The sequence below is a fragment of the Salmo salar genome, chromosome ssa11 (assembly GCF_905237065.1).
Source record: "Salmo salar chromosome ssa11, Ssal_v3.1, whole genome shotgun sequence".
In the NCBI taxonomy this organism is placed as follows: Eukaryota; Metazoa; Chordata; class Actinopteri; order Salmoniformes; family Salmonidae; genus Salmo; species Salmo salar.
In genome coordinates, this window is record NC_059452.1 from 17,784,122 (window position 1) to 17,791,452 (window position 7,331).

Genomic DNA, 7,331 nt, shown 5'->3' on the forward strand with positions numbered 1-7,331 from the left:
TTTTTGTGTATTTTTATCCCTCAGCCTATAGTACTGTACAAAGTCCTGATTGAAAAGGAAATCACAGCGTGCTGATGTGTTGATAAGAGTAACGGGAGAGAAATTTGTCTAAGAGACAGCTGATTTAATGACATGGCCACTGATAAGACGCAGCTCCAGAACCAAGCAGCCTGACAGATGCTGGGGGCTGAAATACAGGGACAGATTATCGTTAAGATTGCAACACTACATTGCAGCACACTAGAGAAAAGGATCAAAACTAAGGTTGATATAAATTCACACAGTCAGTGTCCCTCCAGAATATGAAACCATAGCAGCAGACTCAACTCCATACCATTACTACAGTGCTAGGGTTCACGTAGAGCAGTGGTTCCCAAACTTTTTATAGTCCCGTACCCCTTCAAACATTCAACCTCCAGCTGTGCACCCCCTCTAGCACCAGGGTCAGCGCACTCTCAAATGTTGTTTTTTGCCATCATTGTAAGCCTGCCACACACACACACTATGCGATACATTTATTAAACATAAGAATGAGTGTGAGTTTGTCACAACCCGGCTCGTAGGAAGTGACAAAGAGCTCTTATAGGACCAGGGCACAAATAATAATAATCAATCATTTTGCTCTTAATTTAACCATCTTACATATAAAACTTTATTTGTTCATCGAAAATGTTGAATAACTCACCACAGGTTAATGAGAAGTGTGTGCTTGAAAGGATGCACATAACTCTGCAATGTTGGGTTGCATTGGAGAGAGTCTCAGTCTTAAATCATTTTCCACACACAGTCTGTGCCTGTATTTAGTTGTCATGCTAGTGACGGCCAAATATCCACTCTCACATAGGAACGTGGTTGCAAAGGGCATCAGTGTCTTAACAGCGCGATTTGCCAAGGCAGGATACTCTGAGCTCAGCCCAATCCAGAAATCTGGCAGTGGCTTCTGATTAGGGATAACGAATCCAGTTGTTTGTGTCATCTGTATTGGGAAAGAGTCCCTCCAATTTTGTCCCGCACATTGAATATAGTTGTGGAGAGTCACTGTAATCCTAGATTCAGATCATTCAGGCGAGAAAAAACATCACCCAGATAGGCTATCGTGTGAGAAACTCGTGATCATGCAAGCGGTCAGACAAGTGAAAATGATGGTCAGTAAAGAAAACTTTAAGCTCGTCTCTCAATTCAAAAAAATGTGTCAATACTTTGCTCCTTGATAACCAGTGCACTTCTGTGTGTTGTAAAAGTGTTACATGGTCGCTGCCCATATCATTGCATAGTGCAGAAAATACACAAGAGTTCAGGGGCCTTGCTTTAACAAAGTTAACAATTTTCATGGTAGTGTCCAAAACGTCTTTCAAGCTGTCAGGCATTCCTTTGGTAGCAAGAGCCTCTCGGTGGATGCATCAGTGTACACATGTGTCTGGAGCAACTGCTTGCATGCACGTTATCACTCGACTATGTCTCCCTGTCATGGCTTTTGCGTCATCAGTACAGATACCAACACATCTTGACTACCAAAGTCCATTTGATGTCACAAAGCTGTCCAGTACTTTAAAAATATCCTCTCCTGTTGTCCTGGTTTCCAGTGGTTTGCAGAAGAGGATGTCTTCCTTAATTGACCCCAGATAAACGTAACGGACATATACCAGGAGCTGTGCCAGGCCCGCCACGTCTGTTGACTCATCCAGCTGTAACGCATAGAATTCACTGGCTTGTATGCAAAGCAGTAATTGTTTCAAAACATCTCCTGCCATGTCACTGATGCGTCATGAAACAGTGTTGTTTGATGAAGTTATGGTCTGTATAGTTTTTTTGGGGCCTTTTCCCCAGCATTGTCCCAGCCATATCCGAGGCAGCAGGAAGAATTAAGTCCTCCACAATTGTATGGGGCTTGCCTGTCTTGCCACTCGGTAGCTCACCATTTAAGACTCTTCTAGCCCCTTCTTATTAATGGTATATGTTGCTTTTATACATGTCTTACTACTCGAAAGTTGTCTTAATTCTCGATCAAAAAACTCCCGTGGCTTATTTTTAAATTGGCATTTTTTTCTTTCTCAATGTCTGCGCAAGAGTGAAGGTTTCATCGAGTTGTGAGATAGTACTTTTGCACGTATAACACACTGTGGCTGAGGAAAGGTACTACTCCCAATATAAGTGAACCCCAAATCAATGTAGTTCTCATCATGTTTGCGCCTCTTCGATGGTCCAACGTCCCTGTCTGTTGTTCGGTGCTTTCCCGGGTAAGGGGGCAGTAGCTCTTTGGCTGCATCAGATTCACAACTGTCAGTGTCCATGCTAGCTGGTCTAACAACAAATGTAGAATTACTGATGCTAGCATTGGATATGCTCATGGAAGCAGAACAAATTGCGCCGTCGACAGGTGCAGTTGTAGTAGCAGTGCTACCAGTAGAGCTGGTATGTGTCTCGATGGACATGGTTAAAAAAGTAAGGTTTCTGCACTATTTATCAATTTTAGAGCAAATGGAATGAGCAGCAGCTACGTTTGGCTACATTCGGACCATTAGTGGAATTCCTGCGAGAGAGTAACAGTTAATGTGATTGGATGTTAATTATTTGACTAGGCTACCTGCATTTGACAGTGTGTTGTTATTTCACTGAACACTAGGTGGTCTCATTTTATTTTTGGTAGTGAAACTAGGTTACTCAGGTGAGAAGAAAACCTCACCCAAATGTATAGCCCCGTTGGAAAATATAAATGGACTGTTTGAAAATGTGAAAAAAATAGTTAAAAAAAAATAAAATCAATAAATGAATCACATTTTTATTTGGCGCACCCCCGACTGCATTGCGGGTACCCTGGGGGGTAATTTAATTACATTTGTTAGTTGAACTCAATTCAAATCTTGGCAGTATTTTCAGTAGTTAATTACTTTTTAGATGTGTAGCTAACTGGAACTACACACAAATAAAATATTGGTGAAGTAGGCAAGAATTTCCTTTCTTTCACGGCATCAGACGTGCCTAATTCTAACTTGTAACAGTTTTTGTGTTGAATAGGCTAAATTACACATTCTGTTTAAGGAAAATACCATATTTTGCTATTTGCTAAACATTTTGGGACTGTATCAACAGTGGGCTAATGAAACAAATACCAAAAGTTCGTTTTTGAGAGGTATTTTCCTTTAAATCTGACTCCAGAGTGATATGTTATTGCAATTTGTAGTATATGACATTTCAGATTTAGATATGATAATTTATCATGAAGTAGTTTGGATGTTTTTTAAACTAACATTAGAGTCATTCCAGCTTAAAAAAGCACAACAAACACGATTGACAATTTATTTTCATCATGAGCAAAAGTTATTGGTTTTCTACCCAAAGTTCCAAAGAAAATTTTGTGATCTATTTAATAAATACAAGAGACAAGCAAAATGGATTAAAGGGTGTGGTGACAGTAGCAGGAACAGTGGCATCTAGTGGGCAAAACGTGGTACTTTCACACTAACTTACGGTAAATAATACAAGCGACTTCAATGGCTAATTTCTCTTAACAGGGGGAAAAGACCATCACCAGATTCACATGGAACACATTAATAAGGATGAAGAAGCAATACTCCAAGCAGCAGCTCCATACTACCTGTCAGACAGAGAACTGATATTGTATACTGGTTGTTGAGTTGGGGTGTGTGGGTCCGTGGGTGGCTTTTGATCATTTTATTGGATTCTTCATGTCTAATCATTGTTAGGTAGAATTATGGTCCAAGTCGGATATTAGGTACTATATTTATTGAAGAATATGTACATCCTATAAATTCAAATGGCGAATTTGGGCGCAATCAATTAGCTTTATTTCTACCAAATAATATTTCAGGAATGCTAATCGTATCTGTTTCCACCTACATAAATGATTTCAGAACAATCTGAGATGATGGGTGTCATGGCTTGCTGAAATGACCCTTTAGTTAGGTAAACTATATGTTTCTTAAGGGTAGCTTTAGTGTGGCTAAACTTCTTCCAGTGTGAAGTAATTGGTAGCTTGGTAAACTATATTTTCAGAGTAACTTCCCCTTCCCTATATCTTATGGGATATTGTACATCTGACTTGAAAAGGAGTCAAGTAGTCCTTGCTCGATCCGTTTTGGATGACTCATTAAAATACTGATAAGTGTAAGAAGGTTTTCCTTTATCAAAAACAATTAGATTCTGTCCCAAACCAAGATCACACTTCCCCAGAGGTATTAGTTCTAAATCAGCCATGCCTGCTGAGTATGATAACCTTTTACAAATGGAATTAAGTGTCCTTTCTCTTCATCATAATGAAAATCTGCAAGGACAACAATTGGCCTAATACAATCCATTTATCAAAATGGCTTTAGAGCTCTGGAAATAGATTTGAACAATTACGATCATAGTGCAATTTGTCAAGAAGTGTGATCCCATGCACTCCTAATATTTTGGCTGAGATGACATCTTTCAAAATATATATATTTTTTAATCATGAAATACCAAACAGTGCTTTTGAGCAAATGTCTGCCTGCGTTTCACTGTCTAGAGCGGACACAGCCATTAACCTCCTTCTCAAACCCATTAAATCAATCTGAGCAAAGCAGAGAACCCAAGGTTGAATTAAAAAAATGCTGCGACTGCAATAAAGCCCATATGGAACAGCACGTGTGTCCTCAAGACTGGAGAAGGTTATCACTTCAGGTCGCTGTTATCATACAGTTAACAGCTTTCAGTGAGGTGCCTGAGGGACGGCCAGTCAGTGATGCAGGTCACATAGATAGAGGCTCTATAAGTAAATCTCCTATCGACCTGCTCAATCCGTTATCAAGCATGACAAATTCTGGGCCAAGTGTAAAATCCAGAGAGGGTAATTAGGGAGAACTGGATAGTGTATACCTGAGTGAGAGGACAGATAAAACCCTGTGACAAAAGCATTACCCTAGAGCTAAATCACATGTGGCTGGTGAGAAATAGCATATCAGATGAGACAACAAGGTACCATATGAGTGTGTGGTGGACAAGAATACACAAGCTGGAAGTCTATTTCCCCAATGACATTGGTTTTCTATGAAGTACCACAGCTTTTTGTATGGAACACATCAAATGGTATTCTCCTAAAACATATAGGCCTACAATTACACTGAACCAAAATATAAACGCAACATGTAAATTGTCACATGTTTCATGAGCTGAAATAAAAGATCCCAGAAATGTTCCATAAGCACAAAAAGCTTATTTCTCTCAAATGTTGTGCACAAATGTGTTTACATCCCTGTTAGTGAGCATTTATCCTTTGCCAAGGTAACCAATCCACCTGACAGGTGTGGAATATCAAGAAGCTGATTAAACAGCATGATCATTACACAGGTACACCTTGTGCTGGGGAAAATAAAACGCCACTTTAAAATGTGCCGTTTTGTCACACAACACAATGCCACAGATGTCTCAAGTTTTGAGGGAGTGTGCAATTGGCATGCTGACTGTTTCAGCATGATAATGCACGGCCCCATGACGCAAGGATCTGTACACAATTCCTGGAAGCTAAAAATGTCCCAGTTCAGGATCGACAGCGTCATCCAGTTCCCGCCAATATGCAGCAACTTCACACAGCCATTGAAGAGGAGTGTGACAACATTCCACAGGCCACAATCAACAGCCTGATCAACTCTATGCGAAGGAGATGTGTCGCGCTGCATGAGGGAAATGGTGGTCACACCAGATACTCACTGGTTTTCTGATCCAAGCCCCATTTTTTTTAAGGTATCTGTGACCAACAGATGCATATCTGTATTCCCAGTCATGTGAAATCCATAGATTAGGGCCTAATTTATTTATTTAAATTGACTGATTTCCTTATATGAACTGTAACGCAGTAAAATCTTTGAAATTGTTGCATGTTGCGTTTATATTTTTGTTCAGTATACTACTACTACTAATAATAATAAATACATTTTAATATTGATTAATAATAAGCCTTTTCTGTTTGCCAAAACCTACCAATGACGTGGATTAAGGCAGCCCCCCACACCTCTCTGATTCAGAGCGTTTGGATTAAATGTGGAAGATACATTTCAGTTGAATGCACATTTCAGTTGAACTGACCAGGTATCCTCGTTTCCTTTTCCTTTCCCACTGCATAAAGAATGAGAATAAATTCATTTTGAACTTGTGATAAAATGTGCACTCTATTTCTTCCCTTCTCCCCCCGCAGCAGATGAGAGCGAGGTCTCTCGGATGGCGTGGGAGTTTGCAATCACCCTGCCTCCAGATGGTTCCATCTTTTCTTATCTAGAAGAATGGGTGCTGCCTCCATTCCCTTATCTGGGAATCCTTTCAATTGAATATTTACTGGGCCTATGTTGCTTTCGGTCTGTGTTAGCCCGACTGAACACACTATTCCTCTTGCTTGGGAAGACAGGCCAAAGGGTTTTTCTCCCCCCCTTCATGCACACTCTCAATCTCCCTAGTTGGGGAATGGGACAGTGATTGATTATGTGATTATGCCAGAAAAGAACGTAAGGTTAAGCTGGGAGCAGCACGGAGGTATTAATGAATGACCATACAGGGAATATGTTCAACAATAGAGAAAAGTATGGATTATGACAGGGGGGAATACCTCCTCCATCTTGTGTCAAGAATAGATGGAGTTAATCACTTTTTTCCCCACACTCTTATTTCCTTCTTCACTTTGTACACCACGGATTAAGAGGCACACTCAAACAGCAATTGAAAACGTCTTATTGCAATGTAACTGGCTGGCTGGGGTCTATCTGCATGAACAAACCAGGTCACAGCTCCTCCCTGGTGTCTCGAAATGTCTGTGCAAAAAACACTTTTCTGAAATTCCTCCATGTTGGATTAATCAGTGCAGTTGAGGATGTAATTGCAGTGCTGAAGTCAAAGCTGTAAGTGCAGATAATGAAGACTGAATAAATGGCTTCCAGAATTCAAAGTAAAAAAATTATGAGAATTTGAGCGACCATTGTGCCCCTGATATATATGCTCTAAAATTGTAGAAGGCCACAATACAAAATGATGGGATTTTAGTTTGTTTTATATTGATGCAAGAGTTGCAAGGGCACACAGAATTGGTATAGAACAAATTAATCTATACCCCAAAATTCCATTTCTGATGTGCAAGCTGATGATTGAATGATAAAATTGACAATTGAGAAGACATTTTTTGGGGGGCCTAAATGGTGGTTTTAATTATTTGCCTGTCTTCTGAAGCTTTCTCAAAATTCTCAGAGATTCTCCATTGAAATAGTTTAGTCCAGGACTAAATTAATCTGTGTCCGGGAAACCGCCTCTCATTGTGTTACATGGGTTATTGTAAAATTGTGAAAGCTGTCAATTTGGTTACTTGA